Source organism: Protomyctophum parallelum (genome assembly GCF_964188405.1).
Source record: "Protomyctophum parallelum genome assembly, chromosome: 20".
NCBI classification, from domain to species: Eukaryota; Metazoa; Chordata; class Actinopteri; order Myctophiformes; family Myctophidae; genus Protomyctophum; species Protomyctophum parallelum.
In genome coordinates this window covers 17,708,396-17,726,684 of record NC_139718.1, presented here as the reverse complement: position 1 = coordinate 17,726,684, position 18,289 = coordinate 17,708,396, and the positions used below count along the sequence as shown (strand labels likewise).

General features: G+C 43.7%; 1 protein-coding gene across 2 annotated transcripts in view; it reads left to right on the top strand.

Moving 5' to 3' along the window:
* The window catches only part of scaf8 (SR-related CTD-associated factor 8), a 122,662-nt gene that overhangs the window by 49,322 nt on the left and 55,051 nt on the right, over positions 1 to 18,289 (top strand). The window lies entirely within an intron of this gene.

Sequence of the window (18,289 nt, the reverse complement as noted above, 5' to 3'; positions counted from 1 at the left end):
TTTGTTTTAACCCTCCTGTTATGAAGCCAGTCAGGTGACTTCCTGGCTTGCTTGCGCGCGCGCACACACTCACACACACACACACACACACACACACACACACACACACACACACACACACACACACACACACACACAGCCAATCAGGTGACTCTTGGCTTGCACACGGCCAGTCAGGTGACTTCCTTAATCCTTGCACACACAACCATGTGTCACTTAGCCTCGTTCCCAGCCTTACTCAATGCTCATCTGCGAAGAGAAAAGCCTGGTCACGACCCTAAGGCAAGAGAGAAAAGCCTGGTCACGACCTAAGGCAAGAGAGAAAAGCCTGGTCACTCACGACCTAAGGCAAGAGAGTGCCTAGCCGGAAGTGTCAGGGCCGGAACATCCGTCAGATGTATTTCCACCGGATACGATATTCAAGGAGAATGTAAACTGATTTGTAAAGCGTCCACGTCATTTCCTTGAGCGGTACTTCTGCCAAATTCCAGCACTTCCGTTTTGGCACTCACCAGTGTAGGTCTTGCCCAGCGTATGTGGCAATGCTGTAGTGCTGAATCTTAGCACAGACTAAACGTATTATTACTGCAGTATCGTGTGGAGTGGAGTAGAGATGTACCCGTAACCAAGTCCCATAACTTAGCGTATCTATCGATACTGAGTACCGATCCGATACCATGTGTCATTTAAACAACACAGTGTACACACTGTAACCCAGTGTGTACAGATGGAACCGAATGGACCCTTACTTGTCCATTTGGTTCAATTTGTTCACTCTCGGAGTTATGGCGGTCCTTGAAAATTATGTTTTGAGAACCACTGATCTAGGAATAAATACAAATTCATTCCATTAACCCATTTAGACCTGAGAACTGATTCTACAAATGTCTTCTAAATCATGACAGTTTTCTGAAAAACCCGATGTTTCTAAATCAGTGGTATTTCATGTCACGAACCCCTAGAATTACATGTATTTGGCCACCGGCCCTCATCTGAAATTATGTTGTTCCAGGGACCCCCCAGAAGCAAAGATGAGTTAAAAACGTTTGCTCTGAAAAAATATATATATTCAAAGATTTGCGCCAAATTTTCTCAATTTTTCAAAAATAGATCTATGAGTTGTAGATCTGCAATTTTTCAACAGCTAAAGTATGACATAATACTTAAAACACCAAAAAGGGTTCCCGTCCTGAATGGGTTAAGAATGCGCACTTATTAAAATAATGTTAATAGTACAGTTAGACTGAGCAATAAAACAGTAGTGCAACATCAACTGACATTAAACATATTGGCGTAAATCATTTTTCATGTGATAAATGACATGCCGTCGTATCGTATTGGCATACTTACCGATACCAGCATTTTAGGCAGTATTGTAAGCTTTTATGATACTGGTATTGGAACAACTAGTATGTAGACTAATATAAACCATGGCATGTTTAGCATGATGCTCTGACCAAAGACAAACTTAACCACTTCACCCTATTATACATTGTTGACCGGGGGTCCCTCATTGTGTCCTCTACACCCAATCTCTTGGCCGAACATAGCAGATGTACAAGCTCACATCGCATCGCCTTTTGGCCCGTTGTGGCCTGGTCGATCTGCTATTTTCTGCAAGTGTTTGCATATTTTCGCAGAATGTAAACCTATTCTCTAGGCTCTAGGTTACAAATGTAGATGACTAAAATGTATACTATTCTCTCTGTACTTACAAAATCAAGGGATTATCTTTACATTGAGTAGGGTGAATGAAAAAAAAAGATTTATTACAAGCTATTAACCTGACTATTAAATATTGAAGATGTTAAATATCTTCAATTTTTTTAGACTGTATATTTACTTTGCTCTTGTCTATTTTTGTCGCTGAATACTGGGGGGCAGCCATAGCCATGTTAATTTTGTTGACTAAGATTAAAACTAAGACTTAAGGTTTTTGATAATTAGTCGACTGAGAAACAATTTCAGATGACTAAATAGTACTAAATCTAAATGGTGTGTTATTCAAAAGACTAAATCAGATCAGGGATCTGGCACAAAGCATTTTCAGACTGGGTATCTGCAGCCAAATATACACATCATTTTGGGTGTTAGAAGGCATCTGCTTCAGGTCTTAATGGGTTAATATTATCCTCCATTTAAATCCCCAGAGGAACATTATGAAAAATGGGTTAATAAGAAAAATAATATATATATTATTTTTCTCCATAAATCCGTGCTATTGAACACTCTTTACGTCTGTGTGTTGGTTAAAAAATAGTGATCCAATGAAAAGTAGTAAAAAGCACTTCAGACAAAACCTCTTAACTCCATTGGACCCTCAAACTGTCTGCTAAAGCAGCTAACTCCACCTCTTCTATCCCTCTCATGAAAGTAATTTCAAGACAATATATAAAGTCCCAACACCAACTTTGATGAGGCAGTATTGCTTTGTTTTCAAAATATAAGGTTTTCTTCATTTCCTTAAACAAATTATATTTTTCATTTCCTGAAAAGGTGGTTTCTTCCTGACAGCAGAGAAACACACTTTGCTACTGGTGCCAATGACATTGATTCCCCTCTGGGGGTCAATAAAGGGCTATCAGTTCTACCCTACAAGCAGTACAAAGCCAAAGTAACTCCTTTTTTCGACAACACTGACTTAAGTCAAATTTGCCTGTGATTTACAACACGTGACAATTGCCTACCTCAAACACTATCAAAGAAATGATTTGCATAGTTACTGCACTGTGGCTTTTGGCACAATATAATGTATTTACTGACGGATACTAGCGATACAATCGCACATAGTTTGTAGGGCTTTTATTTGTCACTCATAGTAGCTTTGTCAAGTTCGGGGGCGGCGAGAGCATGTGGTGCAATGCAACGGTGTCTGAAACACGCACTTGTGTTTTATCTCACACCTGCAGATAAAGGTGTGCTCTACTTTTGTGTCTGGTTTGAAGCGAACACCCCGTGGTGCTCACAGTGGCAATCTGATATATGGCCATGTCTAGGAGGAACACTTCTATGTCCAAAAACTATGTTACTTTACCACAGCGGTGGAAAAAGTACTCAATTGTTACTTATCCCATTCAGGACTGAGGCGGATTCTTAAAAAATAAGTCTTCTAAATCCTAAAAGTTTTCTGAAAACCCTATGTTTCTATGTCAGTGGTGCTCAACCTTTTTCATGTCAAGGACCCCCAGAATTATCTGTATTTAGCCGTGAACCCCCATCTCAAAATATGTAGTTCCAGAGGGACCCCCCAGAATCAAAGATATGAGTTAAAAAATGTTCACTCTGAATGAATATATATTCAAAGATTTGCGACATATTTTCACAATTTTTCAATAGCTAAAGTATAATAGCTCAAGTATAACATAATGCTTAACACCAAAAGGGGTTCCCGCCTAGAATGGATTAAGTAAAATTATCAATACCGCAATGTAGGACTACTCTGTTGAATTCAAAATGCACTTAAGTGCAAAACTATTGGCAACTATTGGCAAGTACCAAAAGTAGTAAGTACTCCCTATGCAGAATGTGGCATTTCAAGTTTTCAAATGTATTAAACTTTTGAAAACAAGCTCAATTGTGAGCTTCTTGATCGGCTATTTTCAAATGGCCGGAATGTATACATATATGTTTAATGTATGTTTTGTAATAATAATCAAAGTAACTACTGTAGTAACTAAAGTCTTCAAAATACATGTAGTGGAGTAAAAGTATAATATTTGGATCCAAGATGTGGTAGAGTATTGGAAATTGGAAATTATCAAGTAAAAATTGTATTTAAGTACGGTACTTGAGTAAATGTTCTTAGTTAAATACCATTAGTTAAATCTTTAAATGTGTGTGTATATATATATGTATATTAAACAAAACAAGCTTAACCACGTAAAACAAAAAAAGCGATCTACAGCTTCACCACGTGTCGCGGTGCAACGCAATGTGAGCTTGTAGATCGCCTATTTCCGCTACTATTGCACGACACTGTCACAACAAATATGTATGATACTAGGGCAGTGGTTCTCAAATTGGGGAGCAGGGACCCACACGGTTTCCTTGAGGGGGGCTTCTAAACGGGCCCACTACAGGTCTGTAACCCTGGAATGGACCCCCGTTCCATTTGTACGCGCTCTCAGAGTTATGGGGGTGCTTGAAACGAAAAGGTTTGAGAGAACCTTTGAAACAGGGAATCTATTTATATAAAAAAATATATATATATATTGAGGCTTCTAGCCCCTACATCCGGCCCCTTGTTTAACCAGATGGCAGTTAGATGATGATGTGCACCACGGTTTGTCGTCATCTCGCAAGGGAGGACAATCGGATCCGCTTAACACGGCCAGAACATTAAACAAATGTGTCGCTGGCCTCACAACAGAACAAAGGGGCAGAGGGAAGGAGATGGGAAGAGGAGGAGAATGCTGGCTGCGTGGTGAAAATGCTTACTCAGCACTCTGCAGCAGCACGCACGCACACACACACACACACACAGGCAGCCAGCGTCCGCTGCGTTTCTAAGGACCCGTGTGTGTGTGTGTGTGTGTGCGCGCCGTGTCAGAGAACAGAAGCTAGAGGAGTCGTTTGATGATTAATCAGCTCCACACACATCTCAGTGTGTCCGTGAGTGAGAGAAGCTGCCTCAGCACTTTCTAGTTTCTAGTTGCTATGGAGAAGAGAGACCAGAGGCTGGATTGGTTGGATGGTTGGGGGGGGGGGGGGGACATATTGTCATGCACAATGCTGCTGCTGCTGCCGCCTATAGTCCTGATTCCTATCTCAGCGTCCATCACAATGTCAATACACATACATTAAACCTGATTTGACCTGGATTGAGTCACTTTAGACGTGAGGGATGAGCAGCTATTAAGCCTTTTCCTGGAAATGACCTTGTGTGTGTGTGTGTGTGTGTGTGTGTGTGTGTGTGTGTGCACTTGTATTACTATACTTGTGAGGGCCAAATGTCTCCACAACAACATTTTTCTGCTTCTACAATTCTACTATAAATACTTGTGGCACAAATTTGAATTTGAGAAACAGAGAACATTTTTGTTTGTGTCAAGATTACTGTTAGTGTAGCATAATATTCCGGTTTGGGGTTAGGAGTTAGGGGTACACATTTAGGGGTTGGTGGATTAGTTTTCCCCAAACAATTGCTGATCTGCAAGCTCGTGGTGTTGTGACTCACAACAAGCTCACAACTTGTGAGCTTGTATGTCTTCTATTTTACGACATATTCTTAGGCTATTTTCGTCCAGTTTCAATGTACAGTAATACAAACATGCGTGCGTGTGTGCAGTTTTATCCAGTCTGTATACTCATTTATCCCACCTATGCTGCTGAGACGGTCACTAGGCAAATGACAAGCTAATACTTGCCCCCCCACCCAAAAACCTCCCATCTGCCTACCCTGCAACAACACACAGACACAGCCCTGTTGTTGGCTTCTGTTCTGTTGCCTTTTAATCAACCTGAACAACTTGCTTGCTGTGGTTTTCACCGTGGCAGGCAGCGCTATAAAGGGCGGGCGGGCTGCTTGCTTGCACAGGCTTGTGTCATCATGGTAATGTTGTGATTATTTATTATAAGCATAGACGTCGTGGGGACTATATAGTGACGGCTTGATACTTTTACTTAAGGAAGTACTTTTTCCATTACTAGTACAGAGCCCTGAGGGACTTTGGTCACAACTACCATTAATTTACAAGCAATGTTTACAGAAAAACAAGCCCAAAGAAGTCGCTTAAGCAGGCATGGCAAATATACTGGTCTAGACTAGTCTAGACTGTGCTGGACTCATATGAACCCTCAACCACTCAGCCAGCCAGACACCTGGAGGGGCTGAGCACGACATGGACTGACCTTTAAGTTGGAGGAGGATTATTTACCCCAGCGTGGGTGATGAGAATGGCAGAGCCACACCGAATGGCAGGTGGATTATCCCACTAAGACCTGAGACCAGATCCTACAAAATGTCTTCTGAATCCTGACTGTTTTCTGAAAAAGTTATCAGTGGTGCTCAAACTTTTTCCTTCAAGGACCATCAGAATGATCTGTATTTGACCGCGGACCCCATCTGATATTTATTTTGTTCCTTCCAGGGCAAATCTATCTAGAGATGCACCACCACATCTCTGTCTGTCTGTACGTACATCTGTACGGCTGTAATGCACGTAACTCGAGAACTGACACAAAAGGCCTCTGCCCAGGCTCCATATATGGAGCTGGCCTGTTCCGACATCACAACACTCCATATTTGGGCATGCCTGACACAGAACTCCATATATCGGGAAAAAAGGGACAGAGCGTGACAGATACAGAAATCTCCATATATGGGCATAAAAGGGACACAGACAGATGGGTACACACGGGTACAATGGCATTGCTTAGGGGGCATGGATCTCCAACTTCCATCGTTACCGACTCTGTGCTCTACAGTCGGGCACCAGTCTAGTTTGCGTTAAAAACGTTCATCAAAGATTTGCGCACATTTTCAAGATTTCTCAAAAATATATATATCTTCTATTTTTCAACAGCTTAAGTATAAAATAATGGTTAAAGTGACAGATGCCTTCCCGGTTTTACAGCGTTAATTCATCTGCCAGTTGTTCCCAGATGGCAGTGGTTATCTTAGAAGGAGGTACTGTACTGTATGTGTGCCCACAAAGTCAGACAGAGAGAAGTTCCCCGCTATGAGGAAGTCAATTACAGTCTCTGAGGGGGGTAAGATATGCTCTGTAAAATGGTTTTACTGTGGTATGAGTATGACGATGAGGAACTAACTAATCCTTGTGTTGCAGTGAATTGCAGTCCTCTGCTATTATTATGTACTTAAAGCAGGGGTTCCCAAACCCTCTCCTACCAGGGCCTTTTTGGCGACCCCCGCACTTGATTTATAGTGCAACGTTCAACGTTGAAATTAATCATACATCCTTTAGCCTTGAATAGGAATATTGTGTATTGGGGAAAATGCTTTCACACAATGCTGCAGTGTTTCCCCTATAGCAAGAAGCTGAAGGTGTGGGGGTGGACTCACGCAAAGGGGGAAAAAAGGTTTCTCTGCATTTTGCGCTCAAACTAGTGCTGCACGATTCGAGTGCATGCCTTTCATCCGACGGAGCATTGGTCCGAACGACAACCTACCTCCTCCCTCACCCTAACCCTAACCTCCCCCGGGGCAGACACCTAAACCGAACCGCAACCCTCTCCCGACCCGCAGCGCACCTCTGTCGGATGATAGTATGCCTCCCGCACGATTCTTGCTCCAATGTGAATCTTGATTGAGATCACGATTCTCTTTTTTTCCATAAAAATATTCATCGTCTTTAGTCTGTAGTTGCTGAACATTACTACATTCAAAATGTGTCACCTGGAGCCAGCTACTGTGGCTTTAAAGTCTCTTGTAGCAAAAACATAAGAGCAACTAAAATGAGCAGCCTGAGCCAACTAGAGCTTTTTTCGATTAATTGTGCAGCAAACGTGAGTAACCCATAGTTTGAGGACTTCTGATTTAAAGCATCTACTAATGGGAGGACCTACATTTCTTAAACTCCATCGTGATTCGTGAACAGTGTTTGTTAGACTGCTGAGATTGAATGCTAACATTGAGCTTCCCTGAGCCTAGAGGAACTGCCAAGTGCCAACCACTGCAAGATAATTATTGCTTCTTAACTATAGGGCTTTTTTATCGGAGTGTTTAAGAGCTTTTTGGATGGCTAACACGTCTGGTGGTGAAATTATAGTCTTAAATGGAATTACTTGTTTTTTCCCCCCCTTCTTTTTGGTAGAACAAATCAGTTGTTCAGTTGATCAGATCAGTCAGTTCATCAGTAGCGTCAGTACCATGCTTGGCCATTAGAGGTCAGTGTGGTGCTGTAGTAGGTGTCGAGTTTCTTGTGTCTGAAGATGAGCATTGTGTTGTGTGTGTGGTATAGCTTGTAAGCCACAGAGTGCGACAGAGATGAAAATGTGCATTTTTCTTACTCTGTCTTCTTATGCGTCCTTCCTCGGCGGCAAGATTAATGAAAGACAGTGAGATCTTCAACAATTCTATATATTCAAATAAAATCTGCCTTTTGGAAGTAAAAGGATGAGAATTATTTACCGTATGTAGGTCTGTGCTGCAGCATATAATACCGAAATGAATTCATCAGATACTTATTTCTGGCATTTTCTGCCCTTTCTTTCCGCCTGTTTTCTGATCAATATAGTAGCAGAAAGTGTGATTAATGGAAGGCGTTTCTTTTAGTGAGACTCAGGCTCTCTCTTTCTCTTTCTCTCTCTCTCTGCAGCCTCTCACAGTCTCTGCATTCTCAATTGATTAGAAGCTATTGATTACATGTCCTCCCGGAGCCCCCAAACTAAAATCAGCCTCTATCTGCGACCGCTTGCAGGATACCCAGCCAGCCGTCATAATGGCACAGGTTGGTTGTAGACTGTGCAGTCTGTGCCAAGTTTCCTACTAGTAGCCTATAGATTGTTAGATAAGGGAGTGGGGAGTGAGAGTGTGTGTGTGCCTCTCTGCGTCTGTGCATGTGCATGAGCCAACAAGTGCATAATATATTCATGAGGGGTAAAGCGAGAGTGTCAAAGCAAAACTCTCTGTGCCATCCCATCCACCTCCCATCATATCAGTGCTGCTCCCACTACTCCTGCCATGACAGTGTCAGTGTGTGTGTGTGTGTGTGTGTGTGTGTGTGTGTGTGTGTGTGTGTGTGTGTGTGTGTGTAGCTGGAGGTTTCAGTCCAGCCTCTTATCGGGGGGCTGGCAGATTCAGAGGGCCTAGCCTGGCCTAGCCTAGCCTGGCTTCGAGTAAAGTTCCCCTCACTCAGGGCAGGCATTAAGAACCAGGCAGACGTTCAGCGGCCATCAGCAACCCCTTACGAATTAGCAGCTGGCCGTACTGGAAACATGGACCTCCCCCAGTTCAAGGAGGCGATTGAATAGCTGTGGTACTATTTATACATTGTTACTGGTTTCCATAGCTAGGAAAACATCTTCTAGAATATAGAATCTATACTACGGGGAAGGTTATGCTAGCCTCAGAGGCTAGCCCATATTCCAATTAATATTAGTAAATGACCAGTAGTTTTTTTTTCTCTCTCTCTCTCTTTCTTTCCCCTGTCTTTCTCTGCTGCAGATAGAACAGAATATTTCATTTCACCCTCTCATGGAGGGGAGAAGGAAAAATAAATTCAATAGCAAAATATTTTTCGTCTTCTTTTTTCCCGCTCGATGCTGGGAGTTTTGCCAGCCAGAGCAGTGTGGTTGTTTGCAGTGGTGTAAGGTAACTAAGTACATTTACTTAAGTACTGTACCAATTTGAGGTACTAGATCGGTGCCCGTTGAGCACTGGCCTACTTGGAACGATGCAAGTTGAATTGGAACTGCATGCCCCTCCCAGTTATTAATCTAGAGGTGATCAGGTGTGATCAATTGGCTAATTTGAGCCCTGTCCAGAGCCTGGGCAGAGGACTTTGTGCTGGTTCTGGACAACCGGCTATCCGACGGACACCGGGCACTGCAATCACTGTGGGGGTGTGGAACGTGTGTTTCAAATGTTGAAGTCGGTGGGGCGAACGGTTCTCGAGTCATGTGGATTACAGACGGACGCACACGCACACACACACACACACACACACACACACACTCACAGAGCATTTATATTAGGATTTGTACTTGAGTATGTCAAATTCTTTGTCCATTTACTTCTACTCCACTACATTTCAGAGGCAAATATTATATTTTTACTCCACTACAATTATTTGAAAACTTTAGATACATAGTTACTTTGTAGAGTTTGATTATTATTGCAAAACATCATAATGAGACAGTACTTTCTTACTTTTTGTTACTACTTTTTGCACATTTTGATACCAATACTTTTGTACTTTTACTCAAGTGCATTTTGAATTCCGGACTTTTTTCTTGTGAGTATTTCTACATTGCAGTATTGCTTGCTACTTTTACTGAAGTATAGATAATGTGAGAAGTTTTTCCACCACTGGTTGTTTGCGTATGGAGGGAGGAGGTGTGTTTTATGCATCTACTCAGTGGTGGGAAAAGTACTCAAGTTGAGTAAAAGTATCAATACTGCAATGCAGAACTACTCCGGAATTCCAAATGTACTATTGGCATCAAAATGTAGGCTACTTAAAGTTACAAAAGTTGTCACTATTGCAGTATGTACCATTTGAACAAATTGCTGAAGTGGTTAATATGTGTTTTGTAATAAAAAACAAAATCTACTATTAGCTAAAGTTTTAAAATAATTTCAGTGGGGTACAATATTTGCCACTTTCCACCATGGTTATCAGTGGTCTGCACGCCTCGTCACTGATTACCTACTGAGTAGTTCTACTCCTGTGACTGTGTGTTGGGCTGCTATGTCAACAAGTTTACAGCAACCTGAATTGACCTTCTTCTGAATCTGGACTGTAGAGTGTAGCTTTTCAAACGTTGGCTGGCGACGCCACAGTAAATAATTATATACAAAAAAAAATTTTGGGGGGGGGGGGTCTCAAATAGAGTCGTTTGATTCTTGTTTTAACGATGTTATCGGCCGGTCCTTCTTCCTTTATCACGCGGCCGGTTCTGAAACGCGCAGGAGGTATAAACATCCATTTTGTGGTGTTAACGACAAAATGACTTCCTATCCTATCCTAAGTGGTGTGTGAGCCGTGTACACAACAAGTGCTTCTCAAAGTGGGCTCTGGGGACCCCTAAGGGGGTCCTTATCCATGGGTGTCCCCGATGCAAATTGTGATTGGCCAGAATGAGATGATGTATGATGATGAGAGTGCCCCTCCCAGGTCAAAGGTCACCTCCGGCCTCACGTTGTGTTCAGCACGGTTTTGGCACAGCGACCAGGGTGGTGGTCTAGTCACAGCGACCATGGTCTAGGGCAGGCACAGCGACCAGGGTGGTGGTCTAGTCACAGCGACCAGGGTGGTGGTCTAGTCACAGCGACCAGGGTGGTGGTCTAGTCACAGCGACCAGGGTGGTGGTGGTGTTATTAAATCTGCCAACATAAACCAGGAGGGAAGTGCGAGATTGGGGTGTAGTGAAAGAGAGCAACGATACAGAGAAAGTGGCATTGTGTGTGTGTGTGTGTGTGTGTGTGTGCAGTGATGCTGTGTAAGCATGCACAGAATCAGGGAATGTCTCAGTGTGAATAGTATCACATGGGACACATTGGGACAGACAGCTTGACTGTGCAGCTTGCATCAGCACCTGCAGTATACCTGCATGAGGCTGGACATATGCACGTACACACGCACGCACACACACTGAATGTCCTGCTGACATATGTCCTGTGTGTTTTGCAGTGATATCACCAATTCACTGTTTTCGTACACCCAAATGGCACGTTTAGAACAACACACACATTCTCTCTCGCTCTCTCTCTTGTGCAAACACACAAGCGCGCGTGCGCACACACACACACACACACGCACGCGCGCGCGCGCACACGCACTTACTGTACTAATGACCTATTTAACCACATGAACCCTAGAGCCGTTATTCTGGGGGGCGAACATTCTGCAAAAGTTTACGATCAACTTGTAGTTTGGCTATTTCCGGATAGGAAAAGATGTGAGTGTACACTTGGTATTGATTAAATTAATGTAATACTTTATTAACAGTTTGCAAAATGTCCAGAGGTACAGTTATACAACAATGCTAAGAGGAGTACACTAAAAGGGCTTGTTTCCATTTTCCATTCATTACAAATGAATTGACAGATTGTCCTTTGTTTTCTTTATTGTCTCCACCAGGCCGAAGGCATGTGGGGAGAGTATGTTTTGCACTCCGTCCGTCCGTTTGTGTGTCCGTCCGTCCGTCCGTCCGTGTGTCCGTGAGCAGCTAATCTCGGCCACCGTTAACCCGATCGATGTCAAATTTTGCACACACACTCCCTGGATGCCAACGATGAACCTCTGCCCCAAACTTTCCAGAACGGCCTGTTATAGCGCCACCAGGAGGCCGCTTTGTGCAAAACAAGTTTTTGCACAGTACACCTACAGATTTTGTCCAAACATGGCGCAAATTGGTACACAGTCTCTCTAGAGCCATTCAATGAAACGGCTCTTTCAGACTTCTCAGACTCCATCCTGATTGGTTAACATTGGCTTCCAAAGTTCACAGGAGTGCTCAGTTTCAAACAAAATGCTGCAAATCATGAACACATCGCGTGATTTCCGTGAAATTGTGCACCCACATTCCCACTAGGCCGAGGACGAAATGCCACATGAAAAATTTCAACTCAGCCTCAAGGTGGCGCTATAACTGGCCCAAAAGTGTTTTTACCTCTAACTGCACGGATCTGTGGATAACTTTGTATGCCAACTCCCTAGAGGCCAAGGAAAAACCTTTGCCTGGAATTTTTCACATCTGCTCTTTATAGCGCCACCAGGAGGCCGACATATGTAAAACACATTTTCTATTATTACTCCTTCACATTTTATCCAAATTTCACGCAAATCGGTACACATGATCTCCATAGTCATGTGATCAAGACAGGTTTTTTTTATTTCTCATATTCCATCCTGATTGGCCACGATTGGCTCCTACACTTTTCAGGAGTAGCCCGCTTTGTACAAATCGCCACAACTCCTCAACGCAGCGTCCGATTGCGATGAAACTGTGCACGCATATTCCCACTAGGCTGAGGAAGAAATGCCACTTGACAGTTTTCAACAGCCTGATGGTGGCGCTACAACAAGCCAAGTCGTGTCATGCACTCACACACACACACACACACACACACACACACACACAACCGGTCGATGCCAAATTTTGCACACACACTCCCTGGATGCCAACGATGAACCTCTGCCCCAAACTTTCCAGAACGGCCTGTTATAGCGCCACCAGGAGGCCGCTTTGTGCAAAACAAAAACATTGTACCTGCATCCCTCCAACACCAACCTCCGGCCCAAATCTTCCTCAACAGCCTGTTATAGCGCCACCATGAGGCCACAACCTGACCTGCCCTGGTGGAGACCTGTGCCGATTGGCACTTTATCTAGTTTCTTCTCATACAGCCTCTTGTTCTCATGGTCTTACATAGACGTAGACACACACACTCACACACACACACACACACACACACACACACACACACACACACACACACACACACATAGTGGTAGTTTCCATGTCTGTCATCGTTTGGGAGGACGACCTTGTAAAAGCAACTTATTAAGAAGTGACTCAACTTGTGCCTTGGGAGGAGACGGAGACACCTGGTTTGTCACATCAAAAACTCTCATTGTTTCCATTAGGGACTCTTTGTGTGCGTGCGTGCGCATGTGCTTGAAGGTCGAGCGTAGACCCGTAAAAATAAATCAGAATGAGAAAATAGGTCCACACCGTGTTCATTGTTAACACCATGAATTCTAGCATCCCTATTCTGGGGCAAACATATGCCGAAAATAGCAGATCTCCAATCTCACAGCGTGCTCGTTCAAAGCCAACTCTACTCAGTTTGCTGCTGAAAAGTGACAATGGATTAAACAGTTCACAACTTCACACACACACACACACACACACACACACACACACACACACACGTTTGCACTTTATTATTAGTGTCTTTTTGTCCTTTTTTTCAATTAAAGGTGATTTTACCTTTTTACTTTAACATACTGGTAGGCTACTGGTTTGAAAGAGTTAGGAATGGGTGAGGGGTTGTGGTTGGTTGCCTCTATCTCTCTCTGTGTGTGTGTGCGTGCGTGCGGCTATATCTCACGCAGTAATCCCCCTTTCACTCCTTTTCCGTCTCAACAGCGTCACCTCAGTGACGATATCAGCCCTGAAGGCTAAGTCCTGTACTCCTCGCTGTCTGGGCGCTGGCTTGTTTACGGCACAAGTAGTCTGGGAGTCGCTTCCCCCCCCCCCCCCCCCTCCTGGACTGGGAGGAGAGGAAGAGGAGCAGGAGGAGAGAGGAGCGAGTGAGGCGTTGACAAATTAAAGATAGGAAACATGTGACTCACCTCCCGCAGGCAGGACAGGCAGACAGGCAGGTAGCAGGCAGGTAGACAGGCAGGACAAGCAGACAGGCAGGTAGCAGTAGCACAGATCTGTCATGTTCACAGAAAACCTCCATTTAGAACAGGGGTGGGCAACTGGCGGCCCGGGGCCCCCACCTTCACTTAATGCGGCCCTCAGGTTAATGTCAGAATACTGATGTAATATTGGTTTCAGCTGTTTACAATTCCACAACATGCAAACATGACCCGCTTAATTACTTCAGTCAAAATTAGTAGCTCAATGCTCAACACAAGTATAATTAAAGGCATTTGAAATTAGATCGGCTATTTTTGATACGACAGTAATATATGGCCCTAGGGAGTGAGTGTGGAAATATAGTGGCCCTCTCCATCGTCAAAGTTGCCCAACCATGATTTAGAACGTTGTTCTAAATGAAGAGTCACCGGCGACACTGTGTGTGTGTGTGTGTGTGAGTGTGTGAGTGTGTGAGACCACAGTGGTGGAAAGTAACTAAGTACATTGACTAACTAAGCATTGTACAGTTTTGAGGGATTTGTACACTTGTGTATTTCCAATATCCAATACTTTTACTTCTACTCCACTGCATCTCAGAGGCAAATATTGTACATTTACTCCATTTATTTGAAAACAGTGTTACTTTGTAGATTTTTATTATTACAAAACATACATTTACTACCCTATTTACATTTCATCCATTTGAAAATTGCCGATCTGCAACAAGCTCACATCTCGCAGATCTGTAGATCGGCCATTTTCTGCTATTTAAAAAATATTTTTATAGATTTGAAAATTTATGCCAATACTTTGTACTTTTGCTCAAGTACATTTTGAATTTCGTACTTCTACTTGTAACAGAGTATTTCTACATTGCAGTATTGGTACTTGACACTACACAACATTATGATTATGGGGGTGGGGGGGTAAAAGATGAAATATATAGAGATACACGGTTTCCGCCTGCCAGTGAAAATAATAAATATACATAATGTTATGGTAATCCAGTGGAAAAGGCACTTAAAGAAGATGTGATCTTTGTCAGGATGGAATTCCTTACCGTCAGGCGGGACTGACTGACTGACTGACGGCGCCTATGAGATTTGGGGGGAAATCCCACGTTAATGTGCTGATTTAAATGCAGCATGTTTAAGGTGAAGAGCAGAGTGAGCTTCCAGGGAAAGCACAAGTATATTATTATCCTTTTTCACTTTCGCCTTTATTTAATATATTTTATGGAAGGACAGACAGTAGGCCGACAGGAAATGGGGAGAGAGATGGGGGGAAGACATGCAGTAAAGGCCGTCGGGATCGGGAGTCGAACCCGCGGCACACTGACAGACTGGATTACCAGCCAAGGTGCCTGGACTGCTGAGCCACGGCCCAGGCCATTGTTATCCTTTTTAACCGCATATAATGCTCACACACAGAGCCACAAGTTAACCCCCGTGTCCAGGGTCTCAAATGTCCCCCCCTGCCATTACTCCAATCTGTCACTGTCACGTGTGTGTGTGTGTGTGTGTGTGTGTGTGTGTGTGTGCGCTCATCAATATCACCCATGAGGTTTCCCATGCCACCCCCACTGATTGACATTAAATATTCATGATCATGTTTATTAATGTCCAGCAGGCAAGTGGGACCTCCTGTGTGTGTGTGTGTGTGTGTGTGTGTGTGTGTGTGTGTGTGAGGGTGTGTGTGTGTGTGTGTGTGTGTGTGTGTGTGTGTGTGTGTGTGCGTGTGTGAGCGCGCACTCACTGATCTTTCTCATAGCCTACACAACCACATGCACGTACACACACACGCACACACACACACACACACACTGAGGCCCTCATTTATCAACCATGCGTACGCCAAAATATGGGTGCACGCCGAAATTACCGACATTTTCGGCATTTACCATTTCCGCCAAAGCTTGAAATTGAACTTGACAACGTTCAAAACTCACGTCTGGTTGGGAGCTGGCGTACGTTTTGTCCTCACCTGTTTTTCTGTCGTAGAACAGCGGAGCAGCATTGTTTGACCAGCTGAGAGGCTGTCACAGGCATCTAAACATAATTATGTTTTCACTCCTAAAATGTATGAAACTAATAATAGCCTACTTTTTTTTTTTTTGTAAAAGCATGTCATATGAAATTGGTAGGATATTATCATATTTCCAAGTGTGCAAGCTTATTGAAATCGCGCAATTAAAAACAATGCTGCAAGTCATGCTTAAGCCATTTAAACAGTGTTTTGCATGAGCACATACGTAGCCCCCCCGACCCCCCCATGACATATCGAGAGGCATTTGCAGAATTGCAGTGCTGCAGCTTTAAGTCTACAGCCATGTCTTTCTCACGTCTCGTCCTTTTAATTAAGGATAAACCTGACGCACTCGAATGCCACTAAATGTGACATGCCGACAGTGCCGAGGCAGCAAAGTGGGGACCGCATCTTTTCTTTTTTTTTCCCGTCATATGGAAATCACGGGGTGCCAACTTAATTCACGGTCCACGGACCTCCACCACAACAGCCTACCACCAGTACCACATAAGGTTTAGGCTGCGAGGCATGCAGCCTAATACAGTAATGTCATAAACGTGCATGCAGGTCACGACAGTGACAGAGACAGACAGAACAGGAGATGCAGAGTTGCAAAACAGCATTTGTCACGGGCAGAAACTCATTCCAATGACGTGAGCAATGTTATTTAATTAATGCTTCACATAATCACAGGTTCAGGTTTTCGTTCACTAATCTTGTTGTATATTAAATGAATAAACATTTTAATAATTTTATATACAACTAACAACACACAGTGAAAGTTGCTTGCAAATTGCAATATGTGCGTGCGTGCGGGGGGGTGAGGAGCAAGGGAGGCAGCAAGGGAAGCGAAGCGAGAGGAGAAACAGACAGCTTTATTTAATTCATGCAGGTTCATTTATTTAAGATACAACAAAACAAGTTGCGTGTGTGTGTATGAGAAAGGGGGCAGCAAGGCAAGCGAGGGATTTTCTTTTTCCTCCTGTAAGCCTTCATCCATATGTTTATGATTCGTTCATCAATGATCAAACCACTATACATAAACGTTGATTATGACTGCCTTGACGACATGATAGCCTATTTCTCATGAAGGCATCACTCACCCACAGGACTTTAATATCACAGCAGTGTGCGTACGAATGGGTAAAATTAATATAGGCCAGCCCAGCCTACAAACTAATTTCATTCATGGCGATGCGATGTCGATGTGTCATGTAGGTGCGTGCGTGCGTGGACATGACAGCAAGGCAAGCGAGGTGAGAGGGAAACAGACATCGTAGGCCTACAACTTTATTTAATTCATGCAGGTGTTTGTTCTTTATTTATTTAACAGGACACCAGTTAGTTGGGCTTGTTGCATGTGCGTGTGTGTGTGTGTGTGTGTGTGTGTGTGTGTGTGTGTGTGTGTGTGTGTGTATGAGAGAGGGGGTAGCAAGGCAAGCGAGTGAAACCATGTAACCATGGTTTCAGGAAACGTATTGCCGTTGTTCATGTCGCAAAAACGAAAGCGAGGCTTGATTCCATAGGGCGTGCCAGATAGATTTCAGCCGTCACATTTATTAACGTCGGAACGAAATTAAGGAAGGATCAGCTGTTTGCGATCACTTTATAAATGCCGTGGCGACGTGGGTGTACTATGAAACCTGCACTTGAATCTGTGGCAGATTTTACACTCGATTGATAAATGAGGGCCTGACACTCTGACAGCGGCATGGGGATAAGCAGGCCATCCATATGTGTCCAACTGGTCTGGTAAACAGATAAAAAAGAACAGATTTCCTGTCTCCTCTGTGGATGGACGGGGGTCCGTGGGGGCGGGGGGGCCTCCTCTGTGGGGGGGGGGGGGGGTCACTGAGGACCTCACAGGGAACATCTGTGACAGCACCGATCCAAAGCACATGTCACACGTAGCCTAGTGCTGAGTGTGTACGTGTGTGTGTTTGTGTGTGTTGATTGTGTAAACCATCTGTCGGGGGGAAACCTCATGGGGTCGATTTAGGACTTCTATGTTACTTACTTCTATATTACTAATCTAATTACAGTATTATGATCTGGGGGCGTGTAGTATGTCATATTGCAATTTTGGGCATGTTAAGAAGCGCTTTTGACACCCCGCGGAGTTCGCAAAACGGCCTTGAATTAGTCATGGGTGTGTTTAAGGCGTGTTTGAGACGTACCCAATCAACATGTCCGTACTATTCTCTTTACCAGTCAGCTGATGTCACATACGGAATGCGCACTTTGGGGGTCGTGGTATGACATTTCT